The 16,985-nt window shown below is 33.5% G+C and overlaps 1 protein-coding gene across 2 annotated transcripts in view; it reads left to right on the top strand.

The window, feature by feature from the left end:
* Nucleotides 1–16,985, top strand: part of LOC136033161 (transcriptional regulator protein Pur-beta-like) — a 123,038-nt gene that overhangs the window by 22,664 nt on the left and 83,389 nt on the right. The window lies entirely within an intron of this gene.

The raw sequence follows: 16,985 nt of genomic DNA, 5'->3' as shown, positions 1-16,985 counted from the left end.
GCTTCGATAATTACGGCACTCACTCTTGTCACCTTTCTTATACAATGGTTTAATTAAGGTTTTCCTAAAATCATTAGGTACTTCTCCTGTTTCAAAAATCATATTCATAATCTTCAGTAGCTTATTTTTAACCTCAGAGCCACCATATTTAAGAAACTCATTTATCACACTATCAGTACCTGGGGCCTTATTATTTTTTAATCCTTTTAGTTCTGTCGCTAATTCTTCCTCACAAAACAAATCTTCCTTCACATCCAAGGTATCACAAGCTTTTTCATTTTCATCTATATCTTTTCCTTCATCTGTATCTCGGTTTAGTACATCCTCAAAATGTTCCGCCCATCTTTCTTTAACTTTTTCCTTATCACTAATTTTTGCCCCATTCCTATCTTTAACTGGGACTAGTCCGGATTGACTATTCCCTCTCAATTTATTAACATGCCAGTATAATATTTTACTATTTTGCCGTCTAGCTGCATCTCCGAGATGCTCAGTAGTTTTATCAATGGCCACTTCACATCTCCTTAGTTCATATTTTAATGCTTTCTCCACTTAGTTTACATTCCTTTTGTTTTCATATGATCTATCACTCAGATAATTCTTATACAAACCCCTTCTACTCTCTATTAAACATAAAGCTTTTTCACTAATATTCCTAGTTGTAGTCTTAACAGTCTTCCCTAAGACACCATCAGCAACTTTACAAATTGTTTTTTTTTAATTATTCCATCCATCTTCTACATTGTCAAATTTTAAGCTGCAAGATTTGTATTCAACTGTTCCTGGAAGGTTTCTCTCAAATTTTCACCCTGGAGTCTACCAACATCATAACTTTCGGGGAGGTAACAATGTCCAGGCCAAGTGGGGGCTCTGGCCTTTCCTGCACCCGTGGAAAAATCGTGATTTTTGCCTCAACCCTGTCTTCCAAATTTTGACAAAATTTTCATCTATTAACAAAATTTTCAATTAAGAAAATTTTGCATTATTTAAGCCTGACTTTTCTTACTTTAGCTCCTGAAAAGTTATTAATTATCTTGTCCCCATTGATTGCTTCTAATTCTTTGCATTTTATGCACACTAACACTAAATCATTTAGTCACTCCTGGCCCAAAGTTGACCTGAGATATGTTAAAATTAATTTAATTAATTAGTTAATGTTAATTTAAATTACTGAACGACTGCTCATCACTGGCCGCCAATACTGCAATTGCTAATAATATTTGATAGATAACTCTTCCATTCGCGAAGACCCCTTCATATCTTGGAGTTCGTAGAACAACTGAATGGGATCTAAATCACCGAAGTATTTTACTTGTTTTGCTACTTACTTTTATTTTCAAAAAGTGATGATGAAGATGTGGGAAAAACTGAACATTTCGGATTCAGTCCTCTTGTAATTGCTGCCAACTGTGCCTTCTACTTTATTTTAATAAAATTTAAATTAAAAAATTATAAATGATTTAATCGGATTAACGACGCTTTTTCCTAATAAGGTCCCTGCGTCGGCCCTGCAATTTGTTGCTACAACAAGGTTTGATCTCTGAGTCCCATATTGCCAAGCTAAGGTTAAACCCACTGCCGCACATCAAGACTACAAAATGATTGTAACCGTTAGACTATTTAATTTAAAGTTTGTGTCCCTAAAATTTTACGCCCGCAGCAAGTGCCCATTCCCTAAAACCGCCTCTGTGTGGGCCCTAAACCCCCTCACTTTTTAGCTGCATACATTTTCGTTTTAAGGTATCTTCGTATTCGATAGTTCATTACTATCAGTTCGTTATGGAGGATAAAATCAAATGAAAGAGGTTTTGGGTTGATGCTTTTTTTGCAGGTTTTGATCCACAGAGAAAGAGAGAGAGTAACTTTTTCAATTAACACTTTCATTTCACTATTTTTAATGTTAAAACTGAAATACATAAGTGATACTTGGGCAATTTCAAGTATTCCAAGGAATAAATACTTAGTGAATTTCACTTAAATATCAGATTTGGAGTTTTGCTTAAGTCAAGCTGCTTAAGTTAGAGTTTTGCTTAAGTTTTAAGTACTCCTCGGAGTTTTTACTCAAATCTGAGAACACGTCCTTCAACAATCTTAATTAAGCAGTAATTGAAGTAAAAATACTCTAGAAAGGAATCGGATACGGAATCGAAGATACTGCCAACGATTATAAATGAAAAGAAACCTCATTGTACTAGCTTTGTAGTTGATCATTAAAGCAGAGTTAGTGTAGGTGGCGGGAGTGGGAATACATATACGTTGGAATTGCCTTATGATTAATAGTCTATGAGTTAATATCAGAGTGAAATATATCACCAAAACTTCAAAAGGTTTTCACTAAACAATTACCTGATATGTCGTGCTTTTTATCTCTACTACCTGATTCAGTACCTAGTATCTTCCAGCATCTGTTTTTGTATAGTAAGAACAGGAGCCTTGTGAGGGATTGCTGTCTAAAGAAAAAGGACAAAATCGAAATTCTGCTCCTGGAGTACAATGAGTCGCTCAGATATCAAACAGTTCGTGGTAACGAACTGTAGTAAGGAGCGTCCCGGCTCAATAGTAATCGAAACTCTAAAAAACAGATTTTGATACCAATAATTACATCAAAAGAATCGCATTTTAATACTGATTTTAAAAATATAAGTTTCATTAAGTTTAGTCTTACCCATCAAAACTTAAGTGCCTGAGAAAATTTGCCTTATTTTAGAAAAATAGGGAGAAACACTCACTAAAAGTCATATAATCTTAACGAAAATCACACCATCAGATTCAGCGTATTAGAAAACGCTGTACCTAGTATCTTCCAGCATCTGTTTTTGCATAGTAAGCACAGGGGTCTTGTGAGGGATTGCTGTCTAAAGAAAAAGAACAAAATCGAAGTTCTGCTCCTGCAGTACAATGACTCGCTCAGATATAAAATTAATTGGCGTTGCAAAACAAATTTTCTAGCAAAGGTGTAATGATCAGTCATTGCTGATTTTCATTATAGAAGACGGATAGCTGATTTCACTCTAAGGTACATGTCTGGATTCTAAAGATTAATAAGCACTCTTCATACTTTTTACTCAAGTATGAGCTCAAGTTCTAGCTTTAAAACCAGTCGAATGATTTGGGGGATGAAAGGAATCACAAGGCTAAAAAAGTAAAGACAAAAAGACATCCCCTTTGGTCTAACCAGTATTTTGTCGTCTAAGTAATATCTGTTTTGGTAGAGTGTCATGAGATTTTAAAAAATTGGGACCCCAGGTTTCTTGTCTAGGGGAGCTAACCTCTTCCTCTCCGCACAGTTTCTTGTTCAGGTTTTGTTTTACAGATTGCATTTATGTGTTTTTTCTTCTAGATATCTATGCGTCAATAGAAGATCTTTTAATAGCATTTTGAATGGTACCATTTCGCAATGTGTGGTTGAGGGGCATATAAAAAAGGAGAAAATAAACGTTCCATAGTTTAAACCGATAGGTGTAGGTTCGAAAACAAAGTACCGAAAACTTGGATAGACGAATGACAAAAGATATTCATTGTAGGGCTGGGTCGACGATGTAATCATGGGAGGATTTGTCGCTTTTAGACCCCTTCCCTCTGAAATCTGGAAATTAACAAGATCTGTTTCTTGATTAACGTCATCCTTCCTTTAATCGAAGGGGTTTTAAGTTCTCTCACATGCTGGTTACACCCCTGGTCTAATTTAATAATCAGTTTTCTTTAAAGTACTGTCCTGTTCTTCTTTGTTTTCTACTCCCAATGTAATTCTGTGTTGCTCCTAATCCTTTTCTTCCCCTGCTCCTAATCTTATTGGTTAGCTATCTTACTACGCCACTGTAAAACCAAATCTGAAAACTATGTGGACTGGGGCATAGAGTATGGGTAACTTACAAGAGTGGGAACTGGCGCTAGTGTCAATAAAAAACCTCAACGCCATCTAGTATTTGCCGACACTGGGGCATTTTCTTTTCAGTGTAATACTAAGAATAATTAATTTATTTTGTTTATACGATAAAAATAGGGTTGTAATACGTGTCTGATCCCATTTTATGACAGAAAAACTATTACAAAGCTTGAAAAAGGCAAAGTATCATCAAATGGTAGATGGCATTGTTAATTTTTTGCTGATTCTAGCACCAGTTTCCAGTCTTAGTTACCCATACTAGTTACCATATTAGTTACCCATACAAGTTACCCATACGCTTTGGACTAGGGTTGAAACCTGTTTGTTGCACGGAGTTACTCCTGTGGGGTAGTGGTGACAATCAAAGTAAATATATCCATGAAACATATACGGTGATATAGCTATGTTTGTCTCAGACGGCTTGATACTGCAGTGAGCTATTATTAGTACTTATGGTTAAATACATTTTTACTGACACTTGTTAGATGGATATTGTCAGTAAAAAGGAGAAACAAAAAAGGGGATGGCCCTTGAAGGGCTTTGTGCTGGCATTAATTGTTTCATTTATAGTTTTGATTTAATATATTTTTCCTGTCAGTTGTGGTAGATAGACAACGTCCGTGAAAACACTAAACAAAAAGATAAATTGAAAAAACAACAAAAATGCCTCCCTCCATAAATTTGCGTTTATATTGTACAGATTTGCATTTCAATATGTCCAAATTTTTACAATGCCGTTGGGTCATACAAAAATAAGACAAAAGTTTTCTTTTTTATATCTCAAATGGCAAGCTGAATTTATATTTTAAAAATAGCAATTTGAATATTAAATAGTTTGTCAAAGAAAAATTAAAAGAACAACACATATTAGCATAATTTAGCATAGAGGATAATATAATACAATGTAGAAAATTAATAAACAATGGAGAATGGGAACTCTCCACCCTCCAGAGAGGATAGAGATAAACGGGAAAAGAAAGTGAGTCTTAACTGAGTGTTCAAGGTCAGAGAAATATAGGGAAATGGTATCCCCTCTATCTATTTCGGTGGTAAGACATACTGTTTTAAGGAAGGGAGAAGAGTGTGGTAAAAAAAATATATCTAATTAAATCAACAAAAGAAATATAAATAAAATAGATGCATAAATAAACCAGGCAAAACAAGACACTTTGATAACTTGCTAACCTCACTGTTAAAAGGTGGTCATTATGACTTTTGAATCTAATTATAATAAATCAGGCTAGGGCTTTCATTATTGAAAAAACCGCAAAAATTAGTAACGGATTTAGTGAGTTGGAAGAAGTACAAGATCTTTCAGTTGTAATTTGTAGTTTTTTTTTGTTTTTTTTTAAGGATAGACTTGATTCACCCGTAGCCACTAATAACGATAATTATGCAAAATCTTAAGCTGACTTTTATCTATTATCTCATATTTCTCCAAAAAATGGTTGCATCTATAAATGTTGTCCTTTTTGGAAGATAAGAACTTATTCTAAGAATGCATATGCTAATAAGTGTTAATGATAGATATTTAAAACCTCATTTGAGCTTTAAAGGATATATTTCACTAAATGGAACAGATCATAGCAGCGTGATAAAAAGCATGTAAAAAATCTCTAAAGACTCGTTTATTGGCTTGACAGCATACTGGAACGTATATATTGCCAAAATTTGTGCTTTTTGGCCGTCCAGCAGGGGTTGAACGAAAGCCGGGACGGAAGAAGTAATATAAAAATATTAAAAGGAATAGGAACTTCATGGGAGGGAATAAAGAATAGAGCTCTGAACTGGGTGGGGCAGAGAAGCAGCATGTCTGACTGTTGCCCTCAGCTTGTTGCTATAATATATATATATATATATATATATATATATATATATATATATATATATATATATATATATATATATATATATATATATATATATATATATATATATATATACATATATATATATATATATATATATATATATATACATATATATATATATATATATATATATATATACATATATATATATATATATATATATATATATATATATATATATATATATATATATATATATATATATATATATATATGTATATATATATATATATATATATGTATATATATATATATATATATTTATATATATATATATATATATATATATATATATATATATATATATATATATATATATTTATATATATATATATATATATATTTATATATATATATATATGTATATATATATATATATATATATATATATATATATATATATATATATATATATATATATATATATATATATATATATATATATATATATATATATATATATATATATATATATATATATATATATATATACATATATATATATATATATATATATATATATATATATATATATATATATATGAATCCAACAAATCAGAAATAAAATAAATCCGTCAAAATACCATTTTCAGATCAATTTACATTTCTTAAGCCCTTTGCCTCACCTTTTTGGTTGTGGCAATTATTTAATATCCTTCTTTTTGTTGATGGTGATATTCTTTAAGTTGATCTTGCTTAAAATTGTTATTATTGAAGATAGTCCTGGCCAGCTTGTATCCTCTATGCAAACATAATGGTTTTATTTATGCTTTTTAGGTTTCCTATTGAGGATTATATATTTCTTATTATTATTTTTTTATTCTCGGCACTTCATGGTCAAGAGTTTCTAAATTTTTTTCAAGTCTTGTGTAATTATTTCTTTGGTGCATTCATCTTCTTCTATTTTCACCTATGTTCTATGTTGATTATGATTACTCCATTTAGTCCTCTTCAGTTTGGATGATTTTACCGAAGATTTTGCATGTATTTATTGCATGTCCTTTACGCCATCTAGCTAAATGATATAATAGATAGCGATGTAGTACTCACCAAAATTCATGTCTGGTCATTTTGTTGGATATAGTCGTGCAAGAGGCATCTGACCCGTGCAAATAAAATTATATTCGAACCGCTACTCTATCCCGAGTCAATCGTAGTCACAACCTCTGTATTTGAAAGAGGGTCCCATTAAATCGAAGTTACACTCAAATTAGCAGTTTCTATTTTATAGTCACGACTTATCTGCATATTATCTTTATCTGTGTCAGAGACAGGCAAGATGGCCGAAGTTACTGTGACTATAGTGATCGGGATTACAAATTCTATGGAATACACCAACTCTATTATTAGAATATAAAATCCTTTTGACAGAGCTTGAGAAATTTAAGAAGCTCTAAAGAAATTGAAAGAATCAAGTAGAAATAACTGTGGAACAGGAATTTGGGGTAGTGAAATTTAAAGAAAAGGAATCCATAATAAATAATTCACATGTACAAGCTTAAAAATTAGTACGACATCTCCACGTTGGAGATTAGGAGCTTCAAATATAAATTATACAAATTATATGTTTAACAAAAAGATGGGAAAATGGCTTAAATATAACGTAATTCCTAAATTATTATCAAACATTGGCAACTGTGGTGGCCTAGGCAAGTTGAAAGTGTAACCCCGATTGTTTCCTAAATTAAGTATCACTCTATGGAACGATAGATGGATAACGATCCCGAGGCAGACTATGGAAGGGATTGGTTAAAAACTTTGATCCTCTGCACATTGAACAGCTATCCAGAATATCAAATATATTGTCAAACCTATCACTGGTTTATAGCCTGTACCCGCGAGTGACTCCAATGCATCCCATGAAGATGGAGGTGTTTGAAGTAAGTTAATATTAGCAAAAAAAGTATAAATTTAACTACTCCTGTCCAAAACGTTATTGAATTTATTTTCTGGTTCTCAAAGTTCTTTCTATTTTTTTTTATTTAACTTCTTGATTTTTTTTTTATCAAAAGTCCACGTTGTATTCAGTTTTCACTTGCTTTCTTTTTTACTTCAGCTGAGGACGCCTTGTTTCTAAAGTAGACAAAATCTACGCTTTATATTTTTTAATGTTTGAATTTCACTCCTTAGTGTCCTGTTTCTCACTTTGGTATTCTTTCTTTGATAGTTTCCTCTGTGATTGTTTGTTTAATTGCTTGCCTAATTTCTCACTCAGTAAAGATAAGAGAAACTTTTACGAATTTAGTATCTCATCATGTGATGTCATAATAATTATCTTTTATGAAAATAAAGAGTAAGTATTTAGGTCAAGTGTACTGAAGCCCTACACTTGGATAGAGGAGGGGTGGGTTAGGAACAATTATTCTAGGGAAATGATGTAAAAATCGCCAAGATAATTTTATACTTCATTAGATGTTAGTTTATTGGGAAGTTTGAGGGTTATTCGGATTCGTATCAGAAGGGAATTTTCCTTACTGAATTTATTAGTTACTAAATCAAAAAATACACAACTGTTTAAAACGGAATTATAGATTGGGTTAAAAATTAGAATATTACAAATGCTCCGCTATTTATGCTAAAACTTAACTTGTGATTTATTAAGGGTAACGTTAATATCTATAATGTGATGATTCTCTTAATTCAAGTACTGGACGGGTTTAGGGGACTGCAGACCTCTTGTATATAGGACAGTTTCTATTAATTTTGTTTTCGACGTCACTTGAAAACAAACTTGTTTTTATTGAATTGCTATACATTTTTAATATCATATTCGAGGTTATCTTAAGAAGTAGAGGGTCGCCCACCCTTCTCGAAATTCCTCCTGCTTGTTACTTGAGTTTAATTTTTTCTTAAAAATGCTTCGAAAATTGTTTTCATTCAACTGCTTTGTTTTTATTTCTTGTTTTATTTATTTTACCGTGTTTTTATTTGTTTAATTGTTTGTTTTTATTCAATTTCTTTTATTAAATTGTTTTTGAATTTTATTGTTTTAAATGTTTATGAATTTTAATTTTAAATGTTTCTGAGTTTTAATTTAAAACCATTTTTTTGAATTTTATTCAATTGAATAAAAACAATTTTTGATCTAATTGCTTTAAATTTTTATTGCTATATTTAGAATTATCTTAAGTATTAGAGGGACTCCCATCATCCTCGACATTCCTCCTGCTTGTTGCTTGAGTTTAATTTCTTCTTAACAATGCCTCGAAAATGACATTCATCCCTGAAATAGTGCCAACCAAAACTAAAAAAAATGGAATTTTAGTACCAATAGCTACATCAAAAGAATCGCATTTTTAAGCTGATTTTAAATATATAAGTTTCATCAAGTTTAGTCTTACCCATCAAAAGTTACGAGCCTGAGAAAATTTACAAGGAGATTTCACTAATACCAAATTTAGATAGCTGTAATTTGAGCCAATCAGAATCTTTATAGAATTTTTCGATTGGCTAAAAATTCTATGAAAAATTCCGATTGGCTCAAATATCACTGGCTGGATATGGGTTGGGGTAACTAACGGATCTAAAAAAAGATCTGTGGGGCAGGATATACCAAATGCGGTCCGAAATCTTTTGGTCTGAAATACCAAGATTTTGAAAAGAGTGTTTTTTTGGGGGCTGTTCGAATATCAAAAGTTATCATTAGAATAAGAAATTATCTAAATGAAGTTTTGTGAGAATAGTTGTGAGGGTCTAGGAACAGGAGTGATTGCTTTGATCGAATTGTCACACATAGGCCTGTAAACAAAGAAACCATTTTCTCCCTCAAGTCTTTCTGGAAATCTTCAGCAATATTGGAGTCTTCATCCAAAGTGACTTTCTAAAATCGTATAAAAGGTTAGGAATTTCGAGATGGAGGGAAACGTTTCTTGGCACAGTTAAGATTTGACCACGGAAGTATAACCAATATAACCCTTTAACAGAGGTAGAAAATATAGAAACTAAAGAGTGAAGATAATCTCAACAGTACTGAAAGCGCGAGAGCACTAACTTGTTACTGGCTCTTGGGGGTCTTGTAGAGCATGGAATAATAGAGAAGCAAAGGTCATTTAGTGGTCAGATGCAGTTTTAGTTTCGTTGCATTAAAGTATTCTAAATTTTTGTCTTAGCTTAGGTACCTCCAAGAAGGGGCCAGGGAGGTCGGGTGATGGTTAATGAACCAACTTTGGAAACGAGCATGTGAAATGCCAAAGCCTAAATTAAGCAACAATTTGAGAATCCAGCAACAAAATTACATGACTATCAGAAATTAAGCAGATGCTGAAGGACTTCATAAACAAGATCCATTTCTTCACGAATATCATGAGGCATGCTTTAAAGAACTTTTATGGTTTCAACTAGATATTCTCAACGAAAAGATCAAACAGTTGACTTGCTGAGTGAAACGAAGGTTGGTAAATAGCGACGAAGACCACAATGCCTTTCCGTCATAAACAACAAAATACAAGTAGAACAATGGGGAACTTTCTTCTATAAGACAGTGGAAAGCGAACTTTAAATGAATACTTCAACCCTAATTCTTGAGCAAAACAAATGAAAAAAAATATAAAGAAAGTCGCATGAAAATATGATTATTAAACCTAAAATATTTTAAAATAGTCCTAGCATCATTACTTTTAATGATTGTTTTTTAATGTGACTTTCTTTAATTTTTTTTCATATATTTTGCTGAGAATGGCCCTTGGATATAGGGTCGAAATATTTCTTCGAAGTTCGCATTCCACTTTGTTATAAAAAAAAATCCCTATTGTTCTACTTGTGTTTTGTTGTTTGACAAAGGTTGGCCTCTGCCACGACATATCGGTCTGTCAATCAGTTGAACACTGTCATTAAGCTGATCAAGTTTGACCTAATAGTTGAACCCTACGGGCATAGGAATACACTGTAGAAGTATATATTAATAGCGAAATGATTTTCTCCAAACGTGACACACAGTCCATGGTGCGTAATTCGGGAAGTTTCCGAACCGTCAGAGCAGTAAACTTAGTTGTTACTTGACAGTCAATCAGATCAGCGCTAAATTTGTCATTGCGCGTGCGCGAAGGCGGGTCATGAATAATGATTTAGCTTGCATGGTTTAATGTGTTCAACTATCTTCAATGGAGAGTATATGACTTTTCGCTACTGTATGTTACTTCTTCTGTGATAGGAATAGGTCTGTTGATCCGTAGATGAGTTATAGTAGATCGTTCAGATATGTTTAAGAAACATTAAGAAGTTTTGTATAACGCTCCTTAAGTATCTTCAAGATAATTTCCAAACCTTCGCAGTTAAAGTTCTGATTCCTACAAAATTGGAGTACGAGCAATGAATGTCCTTATATGTACTGTATAATTCCCCCCCCCCCCTCCCGAGGGGTTTGGGAAAATTTGACACCTGTTAATAAGGATGGCAGTTTTCCTGTGTGATTACATATTCCTGTAAGTTGGCTGATAAATAGAAAAGGAAACGTGAGTAAAGATTCGTATAAGCGTCAATTCACCGGTCGCAACTACAACAACTCCACGGGGGGGGGGGGGGGTGCTGCCACGCAAAAGTATTTACCTAAATATTACCACCCATTTGTATTCCCCCCTTCCCATAGGAAAAATCCTCAGACTTCCTCAAATCTTCCATATCCACACTATATGTTGTTTCATTAGTATGAAGAAGGAATGAAGGCCCTAAGAGAAGCCGCTATAAAACACATAGAGAATTGACAAAATTTATAGAAAGCACTGCAATTCGTTAGCCGCAAACAAGTTTAATAATAATAAAAAAAACAGGATTTCAGAAAGAGCTGGGCAAAAAAATAAATAAATATAAGACATAGAAGGAAATACCAACTGGAGATGAAACTAGAATCTTGATTGATCTGTTTGTTTTGTACTTTCGTTAACATGCAAAATCTGAATGACTACTACTACCAAGAAAATAGTAGTGGGTTTAGGCCTCATAATCAAGGGGGGGAGGTATGTCACAGGAGTGTAAAAATATAAAATAAAAGGAATTTAACGTCAGATTTAAGAAAAACTAAGGGACAGCTTCCCCGTGGCTAGGCCTAGAACTGCCAATGCAAAAATATCTGAAGCCTATCATTATGAAAATCTTATATTTTTTATGTAATCACATCGAAATCGTTAACGACTCGTATCGTAATAGCTACGAAAATCGTATCTTTTTTATTTTCCTCTCTTTTTTCTCGAAGACTTTCCTTTCTGACCAAAAAATGATCTATCTTAATCTTGATGTAACAGGTGAAGTTTATTATTTTGGGCAATGAGCAGATTTTCTCGAGTTCAAAGCAAAAGGGCGCAACTCGAGTTTTTATTGGAAATAATTTTAAAATAGAAAGAGATTTCTCTTGTTCTTCATTCATAGCAAAGCTACCGAGGGTGAAATCTGGGCCCTAGAAGAAATCTATTAACAATACGGGACTAATAAAAACGGATGAAGCAGGTTTTGCCAATGACCCGGATGTAAGAAATGAAGATTAGCACATAACCTTTCCTTGGCCCTCTTCTGCGATCGTATTTAAGGGTTGTGTACCATAGCATAGATTTTCTTAAAAATTGTAACTACAGATCCCTTTTGATTTCTAATTTTATTTTTAATGGAAAAAAGAAATAAATATTTTGGAACAATAAATATTTTGATTAGAATTTCAAGGAAAAACAAAAAAATTATAGCATATATTTCCTGGCCCACAAGTAGAAACTTTCCGTTATGGACCCCTCATAGGCTTGGGAACTTGGAAATTTACCTGGGCGCCCCTTTCGACTACCGTATCCCCTGGTTGCATTTGCAGTAGCGCCCTTGAGGATGGGTTACTGGCTGTAATTAGTAAAAAAACAGTTTATCCGTACCTCTAGCAAAAAACAAAACAAACAGACAAACAAAGAAATTACCTAACATTGTGTGCACTATGCACAGTAATCTCGATCTTGTAATAAAGCACGAAGCTCATTTTTCTATTAACTAAATAATGTTCCTCCCTCAAAATATTACCAAAATTAATGGTTATCAATATTTGCAAAGGATTTTTTTTGACAAATAAGTTTCTTTGTTTTCTATTAAACGTCTAATTCCGCAGAAGGATCGATTGAAAAGGTAATTACCATTAACCGTCGCTTGTTTTTGGGCATTACAATAAATTGTCCCTCTCCCATCACTACAGCTTAGATACCAATATACAGATACCAATTGGTATCTAAGCTCTGCTCATCACTGAGAATAGATTCCTGCAGGCATATCAAATGGCACATTTTGTAATTTCAAATTTTATCGCGGACTGAAAGTAAGTTTCGTATGCCAGTGCTCTTTTTGAAATTGGTGTTTTCTCCTCGAAAAATTAAACAAGAAAAATCCTGTAACAACTCATTTCTTAATTCGATGTTGTCGTTTCATTATAATATAGTGTATGCTATTATGTCAGGTAGTCTTATAGAGTTGCTTAAACTTTTTTTGTCTCAGCCACGACCTATTTTCTTCGGCTTTTAAACTGTAATAGGTTTTAGCGACGATAGTGGGTCAGAATTGATGGAGCATCACCCATTTTGATGGGTCGAAGGTCTTAGTTCTCTGCTTAATGATTTACCGGGGTGTTTTCAAACGGACGAATAGGATCGTTTGGATTTTTCTTGCTTAACCATTTGCCAGGGGTGTTCTCAAATCAACCAATCAAATCGTCTGAACTTTTTATTGTTCTCTTGTAAAAGACATTGTCTTTAAGAGTCCCCTTGCAATCATTTTGGTGGCGAATATTTCCAAAAAATTATATCTATGTGAAAATCCATCTCTAACTATCAAGTTGAGAAAAAAAGGGTACTTGTGTATTATTCAGAACACACTCAATAAGTGAAGTTAGGTTCTTTTGTGAAACAAACTACGATGCAGGTACATTTTAATTAAATATTTGGTACCTGTTCATTATTCAATTCAATTCAGAACACACTCAAAAATTTTGCTGGGTAAAATTCTAGTTAAATGACTTCTTGCTATCTCAGAAAGGGTTTAGGTTAGGAAAATGAAACTTTCAGGGATGAATCTACAGACTAAGGTATGTCCCAGGAAGGTATTTTAAAGCAACTACCTCCACTCCTTCTCCCTCTAGAGGGCCCTGACCTTTGATGACCTTTAAAAATATGTATATTATAAAAGTGAAACCTTGCAAAATAGATCTTCTGCTTATTTGAAGTTCAACAAAATTGTTTTCAGCTTCATAACTTTGCTCAATTCCATTTTATAAGGTTTTAAAGATTTGCAAAATACATTTCCAAAATTTTGAAAATAACACATTGATATGGTTCAAAATTCTACTCAAATAACAGGAACCGCATTTTCAGAACTAAAGGCAGAGAAAAAACAACTAATATCTGAAAATTAATGTAAAATGTTGTTTTGTCAAGTTTTCAATAGGTATACACCTGTCCTGTAGGCAAATTTCAGGGCCCTCTAGAGGGAGAAGGAGTTTAGGTGGGTACTCTAAAATACCTTCCCGGGACATACTTTAGCCTGTAGACCCATCCTTGAAAGTTTCATTTTCCTAAACTAAACCCTTTCCGAGATAGCAAGAAGTCAATTAACTAGAATTTTACCTTTTGCTGAGAAAATCCGGTTTCATAGCCACAAAGACAAAACTCAATTTAGTTTGTTACGCATAGTGATAGAAGATAGTGTCTGAACATGGATTTTAAAACGAAGATTTGGGATTTGCCAAAGACTGAAAAAGAGCCAATTATATTTTTCCAGGATAAGGGGATATATTTTTCCGTTTTCAATAATATTTTGTTTTATTTCATTAGCTTTATCAAAAGTTTGGGCTATATATTTGCACATTAGGGGGGGATGTGGTGTATTAAATTAAATACCTAACTTAACCTAACCTAACCACCTCTGTATATAAAATATTTAATTAAAATGTACCTGCATCGTAGTTTGTTTCGCGAAAGAACCTAACTTCACTTATTGAGTGTGTTCTGAGTAATAAGCAAGTACCAAAAAAAGCCACAATGATATGGCTTTCTGAAATTTTATGATGGCAACTTTTGTTTTTTTTTGTTGTATTCAGCGTGTATTTAAAGATTCTGACAGTGGATGAACTCCCACTACAGGACTCGTTTTTTGATGCAGGGGTATAACATCTGATTTTTAAATCTAGTATGTTTCAGAACTCACCTATCGTTTACATTACTTACTTGATCTTTATTATTGTCTTTCTAAGGCGACAAATGAAATTCTAAAGAATTTGTGTTACCATAAGTACAGAATGGACTTTAATGTTACCTCTTCTTGTATACCAAATGAGAAATGTTTCTCACATAATAATTCTTTTTTTAAACACCTTTCTTGGTTACTATCGGGCTGTACTTCACTCTTTACTAGGTTGCAGCTGTTTTTGCTACAATGACTTTATAAAAAAAATCTTTAGCTTTGAAGGAGATATGAAAAATCTCTGACCCTGCGGTAGCCTGCTACCCATGGCTGAGTAAAATGAAAAAAGGAGATAGATCAATAGGGTCTAGGCGTTTACCCCCTCCCCCTCCGGAAACTACCCTACTCTCCGGAAATTCTCCCAGGAAAATCCCCAAAACACAAAATTGAGCAGTCAAAAGAAAGCACAAAATAGATACCTCAAATTGTCGGTCAGATGTCCTAAGGGAAAAGACTAGGTATCAAAAAAAGTTTTAGTACCGGGGCTGGGTGGTCTCTTAGAACTTTCGAAAAAAGGAAAAAGAATTTTGGTGGCGCGCCGCCGAAGCACTATTGGCGGCGCGCCGCCGATTTTTCGGCGTTTTCGCAATTTTTAAGGCATTTATCAGAAACTTTAACTACAAGAAGCCTGGTTAAACAAGAAAATTAAAAGCCGGCCTATTACAAGAACTCTGAGATGCCCCTGTAAACCAAATGAAAATTTTATAGCCTGCGTAGTTGAATAGTAATTTTATGGAAAACTTGCATGTCTTGATAATGCAATAGTATAGAATACTTTACTTTGATGTGCCTCACACTCTGCTACTTAGGCAGTAGTATTTAGTAGCATCCCCACCCAGGGACGTCCTGACACCTTCCTGATTGGGGGGGGGGATGCAGCCTCAGAATTTTACTGGAATTTTTTGAGATTTTACCGCAATTTTTCAAAGTTTTACTGGAACTGGTCGAGGCTTTACCTAAGCGAAATTCCGGTAGATTCCTTGAGAAATACTCTCGTAGATTCCCTAAAAATCATCAAGTTCCGGTGAATTTATCAACTTTTACCAGATTTTTTACCAACAGACCTTCTTGGGGTGGGTGGGGTGTAGCATCCCCCCCCCCTTGGGATGCCACTGTCCTCACCTTATTCAAGTAGCACCCAATCTTGCTATTGTCAGTTACAGTCATATCAGCATGTTCCTTTTACAAACAACTTCATTCAACTATTTTGAGATAATCTTTCATTTGGAACAGCCTGGTAGTATGTGTTTGTAAGAATTGACATTGACTTCTGTGTTTGTGTGCATAGGTTTACTCTGACTAATTGTATATTTTAAAGCTATACTACACTGCCATTCACAAATCCTAAATTTTTCCAGCAATGGCGCTCCAAAGCCCAGGCATTCCCTAAAGCATGGGCATGGGGCTTATACAATAAGGCACCATGTCCTGCAGCAAGGGCATGCTACGATAAATTTATAGCAAACTATATAACTAGCTTTTGTATAAAGTGAATGTACCAATCGATGCCTTTTTTATGCTCTTTACGAACAGAATAATCGCTTCTACCGCAAATTCAGATTTAAGCACTTTTTAACCTAACCTATCCTTATTGTAAATAATTTTAGCACTGAAAAACTGTTGTATTATTTTGTCAAAAGCGGCGTGGAGAAAATGTAGTAATATTTTGTCGGAAATGAAGGATAACTCATGCTTCAATTGAAAATTCGTCATTTTTAAGAGCTTAAAAAGTGATTAAATTCGAATTTGTGATAAACGTGATAATTATATCCGTAAAGAAGATAAAAAAGACATCAAGTGTTATGTTTGCTTTATTGGTAAGCCAGTTATAAGAAACTGTCATAATTTTTTGAAAATTTGCCATATTTAAGAGCTAAAAAAGTGCTCAAATCTGAATTTGCAATAGAAGCAATTATTATATTCGTAAAGAGCATAAAAAACGGCATCGAGTGGTATATTCACTTTTTACGAAAGCCAGTTAAATGGTTTGCTATAATTTTACCCATACAACCCCCATAACAACCTGTTTGAAAGCA

This window comes from Artemia franciscana, chromosome 11 (assembly GCF_032884065.1).
Source record: "Artemia franciscana chromosome 11, ASM3288406v1, whole genome shotgun sequence".
NCBI lineage: Eukaryota > Metazoa > Arthropoda > Branchiopoda > Anostraca > Artemiidae > Artemia > Artemia franciscana.
This window is presented reverse-complemented; position numbering and strand designations above follow the sequence as displayed.